Source organism: Carlito syrichta, unplaced genomic scaffold, assembly GCF_000164805.1.
Source record: "Carlito syrichta isolate Samal-C Ts95f unplaced genomic scaffold, Tarsius_syrichta-2.0.1 Scaffold311474, whole genome shotgun sequence".
NCBI classification, from domain to species: domain Eukaryota; kingdom Metazoa; phylum Chordata; class Mammalia; order Primates; family Tarsiidae; genus Carlito; species Carlito syrichta.
The window spans coordinates 515,743-536,714 of NW_007255570.1; positions in this window are offsets into that span (position 1 = coordinate 515,743).

Genomic DNA, 20,972 nt, shown 5'->3' on the forward strand with positions numbered 1-20,972 from the left:
ATCAGCTTGGGCAACTTGATGAGGGCTCATCTCTACAATAAATTAAAAAATTAGCTGGGCATGGTGACACGTGCCTGTAGTTCCAGCTGCTTGGAAGGCTGAGGCAGAAGGATCACCTGAGCCCAGCAGGTAGAGGCTGCAGTGGCTGTGAGCATGACACTGCACTCCAGGCTGGGTGACAGAGTGAGACTCCAACAACAACAACAACAAAAGACTATACTACAGTAGGAATAATAGTGAATGTAGAAAAAGTACATCGACTTCTGCAAAGTAGTGGGAGGTGGTTTGCTCGTTAAGGAAAAATTAGTGTCCTATAGCATTAACGATGGATCTAGGAAGTAGTAGAAAGTTCGTGTAAAGATAATTTTATTTGCCTTGAACTATAATACCTGCAGATAATCGAGTCTCAAAAATAAATCAATGAAATGTATTAAAATTTTGTCAAAGCTGGCTAAGTTTTTATGTGTTTATTCATAAGACTTTAAAAAAAAACTTTGTAAGCATTTACTGTCAAGTATTATACTAATGTAAACATCAGCATTTTGTTTTGTTTTCTCTCTGCTTACATGATAAATAGATCTTGGATTATTTAGTCTGCTTTTTTTTTATGTCAGTCTCACTCTGTCACTCAGGGCGGTGTGCAGTGTCATACTCACGGCTACCACAGCCTCAACCTGCTGGGCTCAGGTAGTCCTTTCATCTCAGTCTTCCAAGTAACTGGAACTACTGGCATGTGTCACCTTACCTGGCTAATTTTTTGATTTATTGTCGAGATGAGGTCTTGGCAAGTTGCCCAGGCTGGTCTCAAACCCATGGGCTCAGGCAATCCTCTCACCTCGGCCTCCCAGAATGCTAGGATTATAGGTGTGAGCCACCCTGCCCAGCTCTTAGTTTGCTCTTAACAAGTGGTAGTAAAAGATTGTTCTTGACCTGGATAGCAGAGATTCCATATTGCAGAATGACTTTCTATGTTTCGTGCTAATTTAATTATGCCCTTGATTATTTTCAATAAAGAAAACTATAAAACTTTCTTACATTTGAAAAAGCTGAGATTCTTTAAAAGGGTTGTTCCAGAGGTCTCAAAACAATCTTCAAGTTTGCTGATGTGCTAGAATGATTCACAAAACCTAACAGCAGGTCATAATCACATCTAAAGTTTATTACAGAAAAAGGATATAAACTAAAAGCAACAGAAAAAAAAAGATGCATTTAACAGAGTCTGGAGAGGTTAGGCACAGGCTTCTGAGTACTGCCCATCTGGAGATGCTCAGAATGTTTTCTCTCTGACTGTGAATTGCAAGGACATATGTGAATAGTTTCTGACTTTATGGAGAGCCGATCACGTAAGGACTGTGCAACCTGTCATGACAACCTGAATTCAGAGCTGCGATGAAACCAGATGCACATCACCCATCTTGATGTTTTTGCAAAAGAAGCCTGATAAGCTGGTATGTCACAGTCCACTGCTCTAAGTGTACAGAACAAAATTATCAATCATTAGCAAAAAGGACTTTCCAGGGACCATGTTCCCAGGGATTGGCCAAGGGTCAATCATGGTTTAAGTTTCCTATGAAGACATGCAAAGAGAGACCAACTAAACCTGCTGTATTAACTCTTCCCTCACAAGGACAATATATTTTTCCATTTTAATCAAAATATGATATCATTTTGATGAATAGACAATCTAGCTACAGTAACTTACTGTTATTAGACAACCATATTCTTCTTAATCAAATGACCAAATCTCCTTGGATAATATTGGCTTTTGCCTTCCCAAGATCATAGCCTACATTTAAAAAAAATAAAATTTTCAGGGTTTATTTTATACCTCCAATGATCATTGAAATTTTACAAAGAAGACTGCCAATTTTTATTTTCACTCTATAAAAAGATAGATGCTGCAATAATTGTCTTGTCTGTCCCATATTTCTTAGTCCAATGCTATCATGAAAGCTATATGTGGAGTGTTGTCTAATCAAATAAGTAACTGTTCCTAGATTATTTTTGTTGAGGTAAATATGAAGGTGCTTCAGAGATCTGTATACATTACAAGAAGGTTCTGGCAATTTGCAGATGCTGTCATGAGAAGCACTGATCTAACCCTTATGAAATCATTTTATATTATAGCCTAATTTCACTCTTCTCCATTCTGATCATCACAACTCATTTCTGGTTTCCTCTCATGCTTGCCTGAAGGATTTCTTATAAACCACAGGCTAGATCATGGGTCTTCAACAGAGAATAGTCTTGGAACCTCAGTGGAAAGGACTGTAGCAGATACTCTTTAACTATTACTACTTCAAGGAATAGACTCACAGGAATAGACACGAGCTTCAAAGGTGATATCATTTAGGCGACATAAAAGTTAGGATTCTAGGCTCTTTTTATTCCAGAAATAGGTGACTTTGTATAAGCCTCTGCTAACAGGGATCCGGCAGAACAGGAGTCTATCACATAGGACTGAATGACCTGGAGAAGGATATTAAATTGTGGTTATTTGTTTTAATGTTCACATTCAACATTCTGTCTTATTATTGGGTATGTGATAAACCCTTTTCTTTTTTTGATCTACCACTTAACCTTTAAGTTAGTAGTCTATGTTTTTGTATATTTAAATAGAAATTCTTTAAATGATACCTTGTTGTTCATTGACATGTCAAAACTTATAAATAAATATCTACCGAGTCCCTATACTTTTAATGGAATTGTAGTTATTTTTATAGATCCAGTAAGGATTCGTCCTCTTTTTAAAACCAGGATATAATTGGACAATTTGATTTTATAACCGAAGACAAACTGGAGTGTCATATTTGAGAATAAGTCTCATTTTGCCAGATATGACAGTTTCACTATTAAGGAACAAGACTTTTATTTCACATGTGAAACCAGTGCCCACATCTTTCCTAGGAAATTGGTCTGGTACTTGTTCTATGGCTTCTAAAAGGTCACTTCTTGGCAGTCTAGAAATCTCCACAGATTCAGGGGACCTCAAGAAGAAAGAAATTCACTATGACTTATAGATATAGTAAGCAAAATAGATGGAGATAATTTTCTTGGGTCTGGTTCTCTAACTTCAGAATGCAAGAGTAACAAAAAAAATTGGGATCATGGGTATTACTGAAAATATGATTCCTTAGACAGAATCTCCACTCTTCAGACAGAAGCTAATTTTCTGGCTATCAGAATGTTTCACACCATATGGCTCTAGATTTGTTGACCGCAGTACAGGGATGCTTAGTTTTGTTAACTGTCACTTGTTGCTATATATGCGTAAATTAATCAGGTCAAAAAACGGTGTGATTAAAAATAATACTTGGAAGTTATTTATCATCACAAAGAAAGACTAGTCAGGATAATTATCCAAAACTTGGAAATAGGCAAAGGAATTATTACATGTCCTTTCAGTGCCTAGCAATCTCACTGGAAATCACCCGACTCTCTAGGGATGTGTGTTCCTTTGATTTACTACTCACTGCTGATTTAGCATATCTTGAAAATTTGTAATGATAGGTGTTAGGTTGCAGAAAACTGAAAGTAATGCAAATGATTATTGCCCTTTTGTTCAGTGGAGATGCAAGTATTTCTGTCAGGTAGAAAAGGTGACCCCAAAGGTTATAGTGTTATTGTTCTGTGGGATATTAGCCATTTTGTATCTAAATTAGCGATCATATTCTTGCATTCTTTCTTCCAGTCCTTACAAAAAGTTGTTCCCTCTAATCAGTCTACCATCTTGCTGGTTTCGCTAAGAACACTCACTTAAAGACAAGCAGAAGTCTGAACACGCAGAATGAAGAAACATGATTGAGATAAGTTTCTTAATGATCCTTTTACTATATCATATATGTTAATATTCTGACTCTGTAGGAAACAGAGAAGATTTGCTATAAATCATTAGCTGTAGCCTGGAATGTCTCCTAAAACCATGCAACAAACCCAAACAGAATGTCTTATGACTGTAGAAGTATTGGTACAAAATAAACCAAATAAGTTGTGTTTCTGTTAAAAAAATTTTTTTCCCAACAAAAGGTTGGCTTATTTTACTAGAAATGTAGATGTAAGATGCAAATAGTGCCCCAAAATTATAACAATAAAAGTTGAAAGTGCTGAACCATTAAATATTTATCACCAGCCAGGGTGGCAGAGTAAGTCCCAGTTTCTTAAAAAATAAAAAAACCAGGGGCAACCCCTGTGGGTACCCTCTCACTGTGGGAGCTCTTTTGTCCTCTCAATAAATCCTGCTTTCTCACTTAAAAAAAAACCTAAAAAAATAAAAAACAGTACACAATTATCAATGAGGAAAAAAAGGAAAAGTTGATCATGAATCTATATTGCATAAAATGCTGAGAAAATGTGTCAATAGTTGCCAATAAAGTAATAACCATTTTGAAAGTACCATTAGGCTTTGTAACACTATAAAATGGTTAGTTACAAATAACTGAGTATGATCAGATATGAAATATTCAATAAACTTTAAAAAACCAATAGTTTCAAAAGGTTATATTATTATAGTTTAGACCTGTGGTTTTGTTACAAAACATCTACTAGACCATGAAGATGACTTTTTGGAAAACACATATCAAGGCAATAAAACGTCAACCATTATTGACAAAGCCTCAGCGATTTCACATGAAAGTGTTGTTAATAATTTATTTAAATGTGAAATTAAGGACTTTGAAGGTAGTTCAATGAATTTTTCTGATCATATGAAACTGGAAGTGGTAACATCTGAAATAATATATCTAAGATCATCAGTGCTTGAGGAAAATAATTTTTCACTGAGAAATAGTTACATTAAAATCTCGTTGGATTTTGTAAACAGTACCAGTGTAATGTGATGAATAAAATATAGGGTTTCAATACAAATTTTTGAAAAATTTTCAGGTGTTTTAATTTGATACTGTCTGAATTGCTGTATTCAGTTATCTTTGAAAGATTCAACAAGAAATGTAAATAAAGTAAGTCACTTTACATCTTTCCTCCACCGAATTTATATTTACCACCATTCTCCAAATAAATATTAGAGATTAAATAACATATTTGAAATGCTTTTAATTTAAATTAAAAAAATAACTGGAAGAAAATTCAGTCCCCAAGAGCCAGTCTGCAGCCCCAGAGCTGCAAAAGCAGGTTGGATATTGTGTCAAGGTTGAGATATTTATTTTAACAGAAATTATAAAATAGCACTAGTTGAACATTATAAAAATAAAATTTGTTTTTAGAGATCTGGCTGTCCATCAACTCTTTCTTATGTTTATAAGGAAAAAAATTTCCTGTGATGGTTATTTGAGGACAATTATGGCATCTGAGCATACAAAACTAAATACGGGAAACCATGAAAGAAGCAGAAGGTGTGATAGAGACAAAGAAATACATCTTTGGTCTGCACCTGCAACCTCACCCCAGCCCCTCTCTCCTTCCTTCTCTGCTCTGTTCTTTGACCTCTATGGCCCATCATCGTTCATAGTGGATTCCCATCAGCCTCCCAATCAGGGTGTGGCCAACTGGAGCATCAGCAAAACGTTGGAGAGAGGCAGGAGTACGTGGTCAAAATGATCACTGCCAGCTCCCTCGCTGATGGTAGCCACACAGCCTCTCCCTACCAAAAGGCCTGTTGTTCTCTCTTCAAAGGGTGGTAATAGCCCTGCCCCACCTCTTAGGCCTGGATTTAGTAATGGTTGACAATTGTGACTAGCCCTGTGGTACTGCACTGTCCTAGCAGGCTCCCTACACTCTGCCCACTCCTTAGTAAATAGTCCCTTTATTAAGCTCTTCAAATTACTTCCTTTGAATGTTGCATATGTTTCCTGCTGAGAATCTAGCCAAATTATATGTCACTTGAAACAACAAAAAAAGAATATCTTTTACAACAACAACAACAATTAGATTTTTTTTTAAAAGAAAGGAAGAAAGAAAATAATCAAAAAATAAAAACTATAATGAATGTGTATGTTCTTTCAATTTACTGAATCATGAAGCTTGGCTAAATGATATTCGGGTGAACAGACAATAAATTTAGGTCAGTCAAATACAATATACCAATAAGTAATTTTGTGAGACTCCAATAATAGAGATGAGGAATATTAAAAGTCACGAGTGGGTTGGAACAAATTTTAATGTGTTGCTATTAGTTCAGCAGGAACTGAGAGAAGGTTCAGTACCACGAACATTATCAGTGATATCCAGAGAAATTCTCTACCTACTGAAGCTAAAAGCCACCTAATCCCTATTACAAGGGAAGTCTTTGGAAGAGGTTACTACAGCTCTATATGTCAAAAAGTTATTAGATGTGTTTACTGTTTGGTTAGTGACAGCTGTGGAAAATGAGAAAAATATCAAAAATTTCTAAAACTGCACAAATGGTTTGAAAATCAGACCAAGGGCCTAATTGGTTTGATGACTGTCTTGCAGCACAACTTCTATAACTTAGTAAACAGTTATATTACTTACAGTCTAGTTTATTTGGGAGTACAAGACAATATGTTTTAAAATTTGTGGCTTAAATTTGTGATTTATATTTTAATTTGTTGTCATATGAGTGCTTGTCTATTTTTAATAGTGGCCATGCCTACTGTAACAGCGGGTTCTTGTAATATGAATTATGATCAATAGATGGTGGAAGCCAATTTAAAGTAAGGGAGAATTTAAATAAAAATAATGCAATCCAGCTTTCTTTTTTTCTTTGACAAAGCAATTTTCCAATCTCCTTGTCATTGTCTAGGAGTGAATCATAACCACGGAATTTTTCATCAAACTTAGAAAATGGTCAAGGGAACGGATCTGTTGTGATTTTTTTCCCAGGCTATTGCCTTCCCTAGGCATAGGCTAGGGAAGACACACATTGATGCCACATCTCACAGTTGGGAGTGAAGACAGATCCCTGACTCCACACCAAGTGGGGTGTTCTGTGGTGGCACTGCAGGCATCCTGGCAAGGCAGGGAGAGGACCAGGAGAGCACTCCAAGCCTGCTACCTTGTCTCAGGGAAAATGGCTCCCAAATATTGACATCCTGCTTCACTCCCGAGAGACCAGCCTACAACTTTGGGAGGGCCCATGGTTTTCCCGAGGAATTCCGTCTTTAATGATGCAGGAGTGTGTGCAATTGGGGGGAGGGTGTCATCCATACACTGTCACTCCATGGAGACAGGAGTCTTCCTCCAGCTGTCAGAGCTTCAGCTGGTGGCCCAGCCAGATGCACAGGGCTACCCCACAATCCTGGAGTGTGAGCAGCCTGGAAGCTGATTCCTCACAGCCCCTGCTGGAGATGGTGGCACCCAGAGGCATGGCTATAGCAGTTGCACATGAGGCTCAGCCAGACCTGTCAGGTCTAATGAAGTTCCTGAACCAGAAAGGGTTTCTGCTGCATGGAAGCTTCTGATGCATCCGGCACAGGGCAGGATGGGCTGGGACGGGAGGAACGAGGGCAGGAAGGGCAGCGTGTGGGGTGTGTGGGATGGGGGGGCACCCAGCTGTGTTGTCTGCTGGCCACAGCATGGGCAAAGCCCCAGGAAGGCTGGTCTCCTGTGCTTTCTTTAGCGTGGGTTCTTGGACTTCATGCTGGGGACTCAGGGAAAGCCCATTTTGAAAAAGAAAATGTTCACAATGGCCAAGACCAAGACCAAGAGGTAGACGGGACCCCAAGGAGCTTTCATTCATTCTTTCAACCCTCTCTCCCTGAAAGCTCACCCCGGGCGGCAGCAGAAACATATTTGATACTTTCATGGCTTAGAATGACACACACACGCTCACATACCCGCATACCCGTCATGCCACAGCTTTGAAAAGTGTCATTTACAAATTTTTTAATGTGGCTGTGATGATGACATTCTTACACACCAGAGTGAGGTTCTCCAGAGGAAGAGGCAGCTGGAAGGGCTAATGGGATGGGGCAGACATTTATAATCCTCCTGTGACTCCCGGAGCACATAGGATAATCTGTCAGCCATTTAGGAACCACAGTGTCAGGCCGTGGCTGTCCCGAGAGGAGGCTCAGAGACAGTTCACACCGCGGCAGCCGAAGCCCGTGGTTTGGAGCGGAGTCTCAGCTAAGCCAGCTGTCGGCGCCCAACACTGAGCACCAAACCCTCGGAGGGTGGGACTAGGGCCACTTGGGCTCCTCTTCTTGGGTCGCTGATGCTGACGCCATCTGTGGAAATGAAGACAGGCGAGGGCAGGATGGACCTGGGTGGGATTCTCCTCCAGATGAGGCAAGGGAGGTGTGGACAGAACAGGCCACTACCTCCATGCCTGGGTACTGAACTTGCAATTGAACATGGTACCGGCCTGGTGGATGGAGAGACCAGGCCTGGAGCAGAGAAAGGCAACTGTCTTCTCCCATCATGTTCTTCCTGGTCAGGAAGGTTGGCCTTCCACTTGTGGCTGTGACGAGTTGCTTGCACGTTCTTCCCAGGACCTCAGCATCCTTTTCTAGAGTATAAGCCACCAACTCTGTGATGGCTACGGTTTCTATCCTCTGCCTGGTTTAACCTCACTCTGCCCGTTCATTTACTCAACACATTTATTGAGCATCTACTACGTGCTAGGCTCAGTGCTGAGCCTGACAATCTTATGAATTCAGACAGACTTAGGCCTGACTCCCAGTTTGACCACTTACTCGTTGTATGACTTCAGGTGTTATCTAATCTCCCTGAGCCTCAGATTTTGTGAAAGGGGAGCAAAAATACATACCCTAGAATGCAGTTGTGAGAGTTCAATGAGATCATACTGACAAAGTGCTTAACACAGTGAGCAACAACCATAACTCTTCTTCCTCCGTTCTCCTTCCCTTTCCCAAAGACAGAGGTCCTTTCTCTGTGCTTCTCTGGTAACACCCAGCACACAGTGAGTGCCCCATAATGATGGGGTGAGGGACTCGAGACATTGGCCAGTGATGAGTCGGGGCACAGGAATCCCGTGCCTCCTGCTGGGGGAATCTCGCTGTGCTTTCCAGTCCTGGTTAGGAGCTTTCTGTCTGCAGATGTCTTTGGAGATGCCGTCGCTGTCTCATTTTTTTAAAAAAATCTCTTTTGCTAGCAAAAGAGCAAACCAAGACCTGACGGAATGGCAACTTGCCCATAGGGAGGACGAGCAGCGGAGCAGGGAGCTCGCTGGCTGAGTTCAAAGCATGGACACGCCACAAACAGCATGTGTACTGTGGTCAAAACTCTGACACCCTCGACTGCCTGGTGCTGCCTCCTCTGAAGTCGCGGGTCTCACCCCTGTCCCATCAAAGCTGAAGGTTGTTGGCAAGAACTGGGCATCATGTGGGCAGTGTGAAAATGATCTGGAGTTAACGGTGATTTGGCGATCAGGGCCGTCAACTTAATGATCGTTAAACCACATGCATAACTGTGTTAACTGAGATCATTGTCATGTTGGAAAAAACTTGGGACAGGATGCTGGAATCTCAGATTTAAATCAGGACATGGCTCGCAACGCACCGTGTGACCCCGGGTCTCTCCCTCCCACTCTGTCCACCCAGAGGTTGTGTGAGGAAATACATCGTGGCCCCCTGGGATTTAAAGGTAGATGGCTCTCAACAGACGCAAATGGCTTAAAAACTCAGCAAATCCGCTCCAGCTCTGGATGCTCTGGAGAGTGACAATCTGTTGACAATGAACTAGTTGGCTCCTAAGTTTAGGCCTGACTCTTGGCAGCCCACCCTGGGGGTGCTCGGGCGGGTGGGGCTGAGCCAAGGCTGCTCAGGCCGGTGCTTCAGCCCATGTGCAAAGCAGCTTGCAGAGTTGCAAGCACATATTTGAGAGGAAAATCATTTTCCTTCGACCAAAGTCTGGCAGCTGCAGGAGATGTGGAACTATGACTCTGGGGTTTTCCAAGCCCTGCCAGATTTTTGACTTTTACCCAATGTGCTTCTGCACTAAAGTGGAAAGGAAGGAACCTTCTGATTCCCCCTTCGACCTCTTTGCCCCTTTTAGTGCCACCGGGTCCCTCAGTGGTCCCACATCATACCCTCAAGCCCCCATCACAGAGGCTCGGGAAACCACAGAGCTTCTGTGTTGAAAGGATCTAGAGAAACTTGATTCCACTGGTCTTCACACCTTTTTCAGTAGTTTTGTGAAAGGAAATGACATCAGTAAAAGTGGCATTTAAAAAAAATAAAAGCTAATTATAAAGTCAACAAAGGAGCACAGAGATACTTTTTTGTTGGACCCCAAACTTGAAAATTCAGAATTAGGGGTTTCCGTTAGAGTCATATCAGCATGAACATTCAGTTTATTTCTGAATTTGTTGTTGTTTTGCTGGTCATTAAGAAGACAAGAGGCATGTTGGCTCATGCCTGTGATCCCAGTACTGTGGGAGGCTGAGGCAAGAGGATTACCTGAGCCCAGGGGTTCAAGATCAGCCTAGGCAACTTGGTCAGACCTTGTCTCTACAATATATATATATAAATTAGCTGGCATGGTAGCACACACCTGTAGTTCTGGCTACTCGGAAGGCTGAGGTGGAGGGATCACCTGAGCCCAGCAGGTCAAGGCTGGGGTGGCCGTGAGCATGCCACTGCACTACAGCATGGGCGACAAGAGTGAGACTGACTCAAAAAAAATGAAGGCAAGTAGCTACAAATGGTAACAGTGTTTAGTTAGCTTGCAATCTTAGGACACCCCTCAATTAAACAGAAGTGGCTAAGAAGCATCATCTGAGGTCTGTTTAAAAACAAGTTCACCTCTCTCTTTCCCCAGTCCCTTGGAATAAGGGTGGATTGGCAATTTTATAAACCACAGACTAGAGTTGGAGCATGCCTTTCCATCTGTGTACGTACCTCTGGTGCCCAGCCGAGCACCTAGCTCATTTTAGGAACTTGATAAATGTCTGCTGAATGAATAAACACATGGTCAACTTACTTGATAATTTAATCTTAATGATTGATAGGTAGATAGATAAATGACTGATATACAGATGATCCATAGATAGATAGATGATCGATAAATGATTGATAGGAAACTAGGTAGATTGATGACTGATAAATGATAGAGAGACATACCGACAGACAGACAGAGTACGAGGTGTAGCTATGTACACAAGCTCCCGCTGGAGAAATATGAGCAGAACTGGTGTAACATCTGCATTTCTTGCTTAAATGGAAACCAATTGCCCCCCACTTTGGCTCTACTTTGCCTTATGTGAACAGGGATGCTGACAGTGAACACTGGTTTTGATCCTGCAGTCGAGGTCAACTCTCTAGAGCAGACCTTTTTAGCATCGGGGACTGGTTTCATGGAAGACAATTTTTCCACGGATGGCAAAAGGATCATCAGGCATTAATTTCTCATAAGGAGCTTGTAACCCAGGTCCCTCGCAGGTACAGTTCACAATAGGGTTTGTGTTCCTATAGAATCCAGTGCTGCTGCTGATCTGACAGAAAATGGAGCTCTGCTCACCCACTGCTCATCTCCTGCTGTGTGACCTGGTTCCTAACAGGCCACAGACCAGTAATGGTCCACGGCCCAGGGTTTGGGGACTCCTGCTCTAGGGGATAGCAGAGTGACAAGGAGGGAGGATCCTGGGTGCTGAGTGACCAGGTGGAGCAGAGCTTCCCTGCTGGCCTGAGCCACTCACCTCCAGACCTAGGAGGGAAATACAGTTCAATGTGGTTGGGGTCTCTATTACAGCAGCTTATACGGCCCTATGTGCAGCCTACCCCCTAACTCTAAACCCACTCCTCTATCACAGTCACCTTTGCAGAGGGTGTGTTTTGCTAAAACTATGAAAGACCAATATTGGTCTGTGGCCAAGGTCAGAGTATGATATGGAGAACCCAAGAGGGAAAATTAGAGCCCTCTGGCCTAGGAGCCAACCTTCCAGAAGTCCAGGGACATATGTAGAAGGAACTGACATGGTGAGACACCAGCAGAAAAGGGAGTGGCTTTCAGGAATGCTGAGGAAAGACACCCAGGGGGTCTCACGGGCTTTCATAACTCATAGCTTTGACCACTCACCCTCAGTCTCAGCCAAGTTCTGAACTCAGAAGGATAGGAGCCATGTTTCAAAGAAGCAGTGTTTTTAGTCCTCATATTCAAGTCTTCCTTCTGTCCAAGAACTTCTAAGACTTCTCTTCATCCAGAGCATGTATGTGCATGTGTGCGTGTGAGTGTATGCATGCCCCATGGGGGCTAGACAGGAAGAGTTGAGGCTGAGGGTTTAAACAAGGTTCCCATCTGGATGGCAGGCTCTAACTTTATTTTGTATGTTGTGCCCATCATCCTGCTGGGATGAATTGTAACTCGCACTAGACTAGGCATTTTCTCCAGGCTTGAGGGTGCAGCCCTCACTGGGTGATTTCCCCTGGAGTGTGGGACCCTCCCCCAGCAAGCAGCCCCTTTTCAGCCCAGGCCTTCCATCTCCATCTCCAACATACAGATGCTATGGAGCCAGCAGTCTGGCTCTGCTTGCTGCTCCTCAGGGCTGCTCACTCCCAGACGCCTTGCCTTCCTCCTGTTTGATCTTGCTGATGCTGACAGGAAACCCCAGGACTCTATGAGGGGACTTTGATCCGTGTAATAGAATCAGGCAGAGGGAGACACTAACACATGCCGAAAGCCTTTTCGGCTGGCTTGGGCTCAGGGTTCAGGGAAGCATGGGCTTGGATGTTTAATGATGGCAAATTCTGGAAAACCCAGGAAATAAAAACTGAAAGATATAAAATAGGGCGAGATTATCGCTGAATTCTTGTAATTGTCTTACAAGCCCCTCTGGGGATGCAGACAGTGACTAAGAAGGGACTCTGCCACAGGATGACGATTAGGGCTTGGCAGGCAGAGGTGCGGTTTACAGCTGGTCCTGGATGAGGTTAAGTGTTCCAATCCGGGTGTTTTCTATCACTGGTTTTGTCAGTTGTTTTCCTCCCACCCCCCGCCCCAGAACTTGTTAGCATGAGTCAAGGAAGAGGATGTTGAGAACTTGGGGAAGTGGACTGGTTCCCTCCCTTTAGTGGATCCCCGCTTGGAAGGGCTGAGCTGGTCCCAGCTCTGCCCTAACCAGTCACATGAAGGGATACAGCTTTTCTTCTGCCTCTGCAGGCCTTGGTCTCCTTGCTGGAAGTGTGGTTCCAGTCACTTCTCTCCAGCTCTGCTGTGTGGCACGTGTAGAGTTGGCTTGTCCTACCCTTTAACTGCGAGTCTGCCGCTCTGTGCTAGACTCTGACTGAGGAGCCCAGGGGTCCTGCTGAGGCTGAGGTGGTGTTCTGAACACTACAGGAGCTGGCCTTCAGTGCACTGTCCAACTCTTTCCTGGAAATGGTCTGACTTTAGCTGGTTGGGTAAACCTGGACATGGGACTCAGTTTCTCTGACTTTTCCTTTTTTTCATCTGTAAAATGGAATTTGTGAGGATTAAGTGAAGTGCCCCGCAAAAAGTGCTTAGCAGAGTGCTTGGTACAATTTATACGTACCACTACTACCATTCTTTCCCGACTTCTCAGGCCAACACTCCCTGTTACAAACTATATCTCGCCTCTGTATTCTTCAGCATCTCCTTGGCCTAGGACTCTAAAACTAAAAGTGTCGATCTCTGTTAAGATGATGTGATTCACCCACGGTGAGGAAAGCTTTTTCTCTAATCAATAGTGACCAGGCTTTACAGTATTCATTTTGCCCATTTATTTCCAATTTTTCAGTACCTTTGCAGGTAACGTATTATTTCTTTCATTTTACAGAAAAGGAGACTGGATATCAGAGAGCACCTGAACTGACCAAGTCCACATGCTCTGAAAGGGCTAGAGTCAGGGTCTGCATCAAGTGGGTCTTGTAACAAAGCCTAGGACATAGGAACCACTATTCCTCTGTTGAGCTCTTCAGCCTTCGCTCTGCCTTCTGACACCAAGTGCACGGGCAGCACCTGACGGGGGGCCGAGTGTGTAGGATGGAGCTTGTGGCCTTCGGTGGACCACACTGGCCCCACACTCTGGGCAATGGACCCAGAGCCAGTGGTACGCTAGGGCTCTCCTTGAGACACCGTGGGAAGAAATAGAGACCTGATTAAAAAAAATCCAGACACAGGTTCACTGAGAGATGATGGACCCTCACTCAGGTAGAACTTTAAATCTGGACAAGAGCTGGAAATAGAGCGTGTCTTTTTGCTATCTAGAAGGAAAGAACTTGCCAAGCAAATGAATAATGTAAACAAGATTTCCCACAAGAACATTTCATCCATATAATCCTGTCCAATTCAATAAACATTTCATAAGCACTTACTGGGTGCTGAATTGGAGAAGAGGATGAATCTGTCCCTTTCCAAAGGAGCTCATAGGACTAGCCTAGAAGTAAGCAATCTAAGAATGTGTGCATGTGCTCTCTCCCCCACAACCCTCACAAAAAAATAATACATTTTAAAAATCGAGTTCTACATGAGTACAACGAAAAGAGGGATAAATTAGGTTAGGCAAGGTCCAAGAAAGCTTAAGCCTCAGTCAACAATTTTCAGACACTCATTCCTTTCAGAAGTACCTTTTATTTGAAAGATTAATCTAGTGATGAAAATTATTCCCATCAAGTTATTAAAGTAGGATATCAAAGGGCTGACATAGCCTCACTTGTCAGCCTAGTTGAAACTATTATGCGAGCATTAAAATAATAAGACTCCCCTCCTTTCTAGACATTCTAGAATTTAGATGTACATTTGGTTCAAGGGCATCTTTCTCTCGGTCCAAGTTAATGCAGATTCTCTGTAGGCCATGTGTAGAAAAGTTATGTTTTCCATTTTTCAGGGGGTCCCAGAGCATTTTGCAATGAACATTTCCCAGAAAAATGTGAAAATATGGCACAGAAGGATTCCAGGTTAGGATCAAATGAAGAGCACATTGGATGGGACCCAAGGGAGGAGCACTGAACCGTGAGGTTGGTGTGTATGTAACCAGCTCTCCTCCAGAGACAGGAGAGGCAGGGGTGAGGCGAAAACATCAGTTAGAAAATGGCAGAATTTAAGAACACATTGGCAAGAGGCAAGGAGGACAGAGCGAAGTACAGGCTTTGGCTCTGAGAAGCCTACTGTGGACAGTGGTTAGGAGGTGTGAACCCTCAGTGACAGGATGTTGGGTTCATGGGAGGCTGGGAACCAGTGGGTGCTCTTGGCGCTTACCTCCCCTGGTGGCTGAGTCCAAGTCAGCTCACTCCCCAAGCCCCCCTCTCTCAAAAACCAACATCCCTTCTTGAGAGCTCACTCAAACCCAACTGCACTGACTCAGCAGGCCCGGGAAGCACCGAGAAACCTTTGGGGGAAATCCAAAGCCCTGATCTTCTTGTTCTGAGAACCTCCCACCACCGGAAGGAAGAAAAGATCACGAAACTCAGCACTTTCCAGCCTGCCATTCCTGTCCACCGTGGTGGCGCTGGCCAGAGGTTGGTGGATCTGCAGCTATTTTTACCCTCAGATTTCCGGAATCGTCGACCAATCCTGGTTATGTGACACCACAGTCAACTCAACTCTGTCCGTAGTAATCACAAGAAATCTAAGCCACAATGTGCAGCTGCGCACGACCACACTCATCCTTACCCCGGACACATGGAGCCCCAGCTACAGAGTCAAGTACCAAGACCCACGCTGGAGCAGAGGAAACCCCTCCCTGGGCTTTCCGAGAGTCACACGGATGCTATGGTAACCCACAGCCACTGCCTATCGGAGGACACCAAAGTTCAGGGTTTGTGTTTCCATCCTTCCAAGGGCTTCTAAGTTGGATGTTCCTGTGGTTTGTGGTGGACTGGATCCAGAATGGTGTTTTACAGACACAAAGAGCTACTTTGTTGAAGACTGTCTTGCTCGACCCTGTTTTAATGCTTACCAATGCAACAATGCTTTCCTTCCTCTTCCTCTAAGCCTCTCTAAACGTCAGGTTGACCTACCTTTGGTTTCCATCTTCTGCCTGCCTTTCAGTCCACAGACTTCGTTCAGAAGTCCCAGATGCTGGCATATTTTGAGAAAGAACTACTCCCTCACAGTGTGGATATATAAGTGATGCAAGGGCTGAAAAACATTTTAATCCTAGATAGAACTGTTTCTGCCTAGAATATATGTGAAAGAACCCTGTGACCTGTAAAGTCCCACTCAGGGCTTTTCCAGGCGAGGAGGGTGTTCTTGGATCATGAAAATTACCACAGTGTTCTCTTCCTCCAGCGGCAGCCACGGGCTTTGAATTTCTCTCGGGTGACAGCTGAAAGAGTCAAAGAATCCTAGTCTATAAGTGTCATCTATAAGTGTCAGCAGTTCTTATTGCTGTGATTAGAGTCTTGCCTACAGACCCAAAGCTGGCCCAGTAGCTCTGTCACCATCTTCCCGGAGAGGAGGGCCTCACTCACATTGAGTGTTTCTGCCTCTTCGTGACCAAAATGTTGTCAACTGAAAGTCACTGAGTATCCAAGTCACCGTTTTCTTTCTCTTTTATTGACAGATGTTTTTTAAGCCTCAAAACACCACTAAATCATAAGACCTTCCCCCGTTGGATTTCCCTCAGAAAATTAACTTGGATCAAGAAGGATTCAGTGTGAGTCGGACGCTAAATTTGCCCAATTCAGGGAGCTCAAATGTTGGCCTTCAGCCCCTCATTCACAGGCCCAGCTTCTGGTGACCGTTCATCAGGGGATTTGCAGCAGCAACTATTTTCTGTTTCAGTTACTGAGCTGTGACTCACCGACAGCAGAGTTATCCTAGAGGCTCACTGGCCAGGTCACTGTAGGGCTCAGAAGGCCAGGGTCGGTGGCAGTGGAGTGAGCCGAGGAGAGAGGAAGACGAGAGAAAAGAAAGCTGCAAAAATAACAGACTTGATAGACCCACTGTTTCATCATATAGTATTCAGATACAAGACCCTGGCCCCAAATAGCCGCTCACTGACTGCCTTTTCTCTTTTTTGCTAGCTCCAAGAAACACCAAGTGAGAGGGAGCAAAATAAAATGCCTCATTCATGAGAGCCTGGCCTATGGGAGAAAGTTTGTGACTTGATAATCCCTGACAGCCCTCATTAAATTATGGCGCTGCAGGTGTGAAAGCTGCTGGGCCTGGAGCTGGAACCAGTGGACTGTGTCAGTCCTGAGCCAGAGGGCTGGAGCTCTGTTCCTTGATTCTCTGCAAGGCAGGATGGGTCAGCTTCCCAAGGTGACAAGGGGACAGGCAGGCCAGAGAGCAGTCTCAGTTCAGAATGAATGCTTATGGCAAAAAGTCAGAGACTTTTCTCTTAATTTGATGTATGTGTGCATAAATGCCTCATTTCTTCAATATAGTTGAGTCCCAGATACCCCAAAACTGATAAAAGGAGAAGAATCTTCCGGCTTTTGGCTTTGTCTCTCTGGTTCTTCACTTTCTTCTTAGGGGTAAGTCTTTTTTTTTTTTTTTTTTGAGTTGGAATCTCACTCTGTCGCCCAGACTAGAGTGCAGTGGCCACTCCCAGCCACAGCAGCCTCGACCTGCTGGGCTCCGGCGATCCTTCCGCCTCAGCCTTCCAGGTAGCAGGAATTACAGGCGTGCGCTACCACACCCGGCTAATTTTTGATTTATTGTAGAGATGAGGTCTTGCCAAGTTGTCCAGGTGGGTCTCGAACCCGCGGGCTCAGGCAATCCACTCACTTCAGCCTCCCAAAGCGCTGGGATTACAGGCTGAGCCACCGGGCCGACTAGAGGTAAGTCTTAACTGCTGTTTTCTGCATGTCAGCTTCAGAAAAGCGCCCTCCTAGGCAGCAGGGGCACCACACAGGATCCCACCGGCACCACCAGGCAGGAGGAGGTCCTGGATTTGACCCCAGGGAGCATCTCCCGCAGGGGGAGGGGTCTGCACATATTTCCATTGCTTGCCCTTGGGGTGCACTCCCCCCTGTCCAGCTCACAGGGTCACAATCAGTTTTATCAGGGAAGTGAGTGCACCTCAGGGCATGTTTGTCTGACAAAAGAACTGGTTTGCATACAGGGGGGAGGATTAGCTGCCACCATTGTAATGTGATTTTAAGACTGTCTTTAGGAAAGTTTCAAGTCAAAAAAGCTCTCCCATACTGCCCTTTCTGTCACTGATTCCTAAAATCCCTCAGCTAAGGATTTTGTTCATTTTGGTTAATATCTTGTTAAATTGAAAGTACCACTGAGAATTATAGCACGGAAATTATAGCACATAAAACACCAAGAGGGGACATAAAGGAGTGAAGGAACTCAGGTCTTGTCCCCAGTGACTCCCCCAGCACACTGTTGATTGGCAAGACACAGTCACAGAGAGAACTGACATGGAAAGCAGCTTTCTTTCGGCAACCTCTCTGATCCTCAGTTTCTTTATCTGTATAATGGGGATGATGCTAACAAAAACAGCACTTAGCTCCACAGGATGGTTAAGAAAATATAATAAAGTCTGAAAATCTGGTATGAGCACTGTAAAATTATACTCTTCATGTGGAAATTTCCCATGGTACCGTTTGCCAGAAAACAGGATCCAGGGAGGTGCAACTCGATGAGACCCTCCCAGGTGGTTTTGTTTATTAACCTAAGGCAGAACATGCTCCCCAGAGATGGAGGCCATGGTATTTACCCCCAAGGAGTTGGCTTGATGAGGTCTTAGGCACTTGCTGCAGAAGGAAAATTTGGCAGCTGGGTCTCTTCGCATACAAGTTGAACTTGTATCTATGAACTTGTACATTTCAATTTCAATATACATATTGAAGCCTTTACTTAGTGAAAATACCTACTTTGATTATATGAATATCAAATTATCACATGTACCCCCAAAATATGTACATCTATTATGTATCAATAAAAAAATATATAATTAACTCTTTCACCTCATCAGCTAGATAGGACCAGTATTTGAGGAATCAGAAACAAAAACACAGAAGTCATTCAAAACAATCCAAACCATTGAAATTCAACCACCGTGTTAACACACTTTGCAAGCAGACTGAAGAAAAATGTAAAACTCAAGCTATTTCTAATGGCTTTTAGTTAAACAAAATAAACCTAGAGGGGAAAATAAAATTATTTCTCCCAAATGGAGTTTTTACAAGAGTAGAAAAATCAAATGCTTTCCTTAAACTCTACAAAGCAAACAAAACTCTTCAAAAGTCTGTGAGAAATGGCAGGTATTGAGGTGATTACGTTTGAGTGGACATGTAAGAAATGTTTCTGGAAAACCGAGAAGCAACTGGCTGGGACAGCATTCAGCAGAGCCATTAGGCTTGGATGGTATTAGAAATGCAAGCCTGGAGCTGCACACTTGCAATCCAGGACTTGGAAACTGAATCTATTCTTAACTTTCCCCTATCCTCATCTCCCAACAGAATAAAACTCTAATGTCTTCAGAAAGCTGTAATTTTTGAGAAACAACAGGCAAAGTATTTGAAATTATTAGCATTTACTGGGGCTTTCCTTCTCTGTTTTTCTAATTGACCTTCCTCTGTTTGTAAGTCCGCTCGGGCCGCCATAACAAAATGCCACACACACTGGGTGGCTTAAACAGAAATTTATTTTCTCACAGTTTTGGAGGCTAGAAGTTCAAAATCAAGGTGTCAGCAGATCTGGTTTCTCCCGAGGCCTCTCTCTGCCTCTCAGATAACCACCCTTTTGCTGTGTCTGTGCATGGTTATCTCTGTAGTTCACTCACATCCCTGGTATCTGTCTGTGTGACCAAATTTCCTCTTCTGACAAAGACATCAGTCAGGTGGAACTAGGGCCCATCCTAACAACCTGATTTTAACTTAATTCCCACGTTTCCTATCTCTCAATACAGTCGCAGTCCAAGGTACCAGAAGTTAGGGCTTTAACATAGATATTGGGTGGGAGCCACAATTATTTTGCACTGGAGAGATTCTTCTGTAGGCTCTCTTGCCGGTTGTCTTGTCTACTCTACCTGTCTTGGTTTCTATCTCTGTACCTCTTTGCCTTTCTGACCCCCGTTCCTCAGCTCCTCTTTGTGTGTTTCTCTCACCCGCAGCCTATGCCTTCTTACCCACCTCATTCTTCCTGTCTTTCTTCAAATATCTATCAAGTAATTTCTATATGCCTGTTATGAGTGATGGCAACAGAAAAATGTTCTTGCCTCCAAGAATCTCTCATTCTAGGAGTTGAGAGGAGACTTGACCTCAGATTATCATAACATAAAAACAATTTGCGATCAGCTCTGTAAGAGACTAGACAGGACCTACAGCCTACAGGTGAAATCTGGCCCACCATCTGTTTTTATAAATAAAGTTTTATTGAAACACAGTCATGCCTCTTTGTGCGTGCATTATTTGTGGCTGCTTTTACAAAGTTATGCTATTGCAACAAAGACTATATTGTCTGCAACACCAGAGATATTTACTGTTTGACCCTTTACAGAAAAAGTTTGCTGACTCCTGGACTAAAGAAAAATTTTATACGAAATGAAGCAGGAAGAAATCCATCTGACTGCTGCATCTGTGGATATGTCACTGAGAAAGTTTCCACTGGGCTTTTAAGAATTATTAAGCATTCAAGAGGTGGAGGAGAATGAGGTTCTGTGCTACATGAACAGCAGGAACAAATGTGTGAGGCCACAGAAATTCAAGGCAAATTTAGGTCGTAAGTGAGGACAGAAGCCTGAACTTCATTCAGAAGGTATGGAACATCTTGGAAGGTTTTGGAGCAGAGGATGATGCATAACCAGCACATTCTGTGTGAAAGTCACTTCAGGGAATGCAGAGATGAATTAGACTCAATTCCTGCTATCAAGGAGCTTATAACTCTAATAATGTGACTATGACAAGTACCCAAACAATTATAGTACAGGGCAGAATAATGCTTCTACAGTGGAAACCTAGACCCGGAAAGAGGGATTCGAGCAAAGATTTCATGATCAGGTAGGGGATGAATTATTAGTGATGATAATAATAGTTAAGATTCACCAAACCTGTTGTATGAGTGAGGTCCTCTGCTAAGTACTTTACACACTACATCTCATTTATTCTCATAACAACCTTGTAAGGGGATACTGATATTATTCCCAATTAACTGATGAGGTAACTCAGTTAACTCAGTTG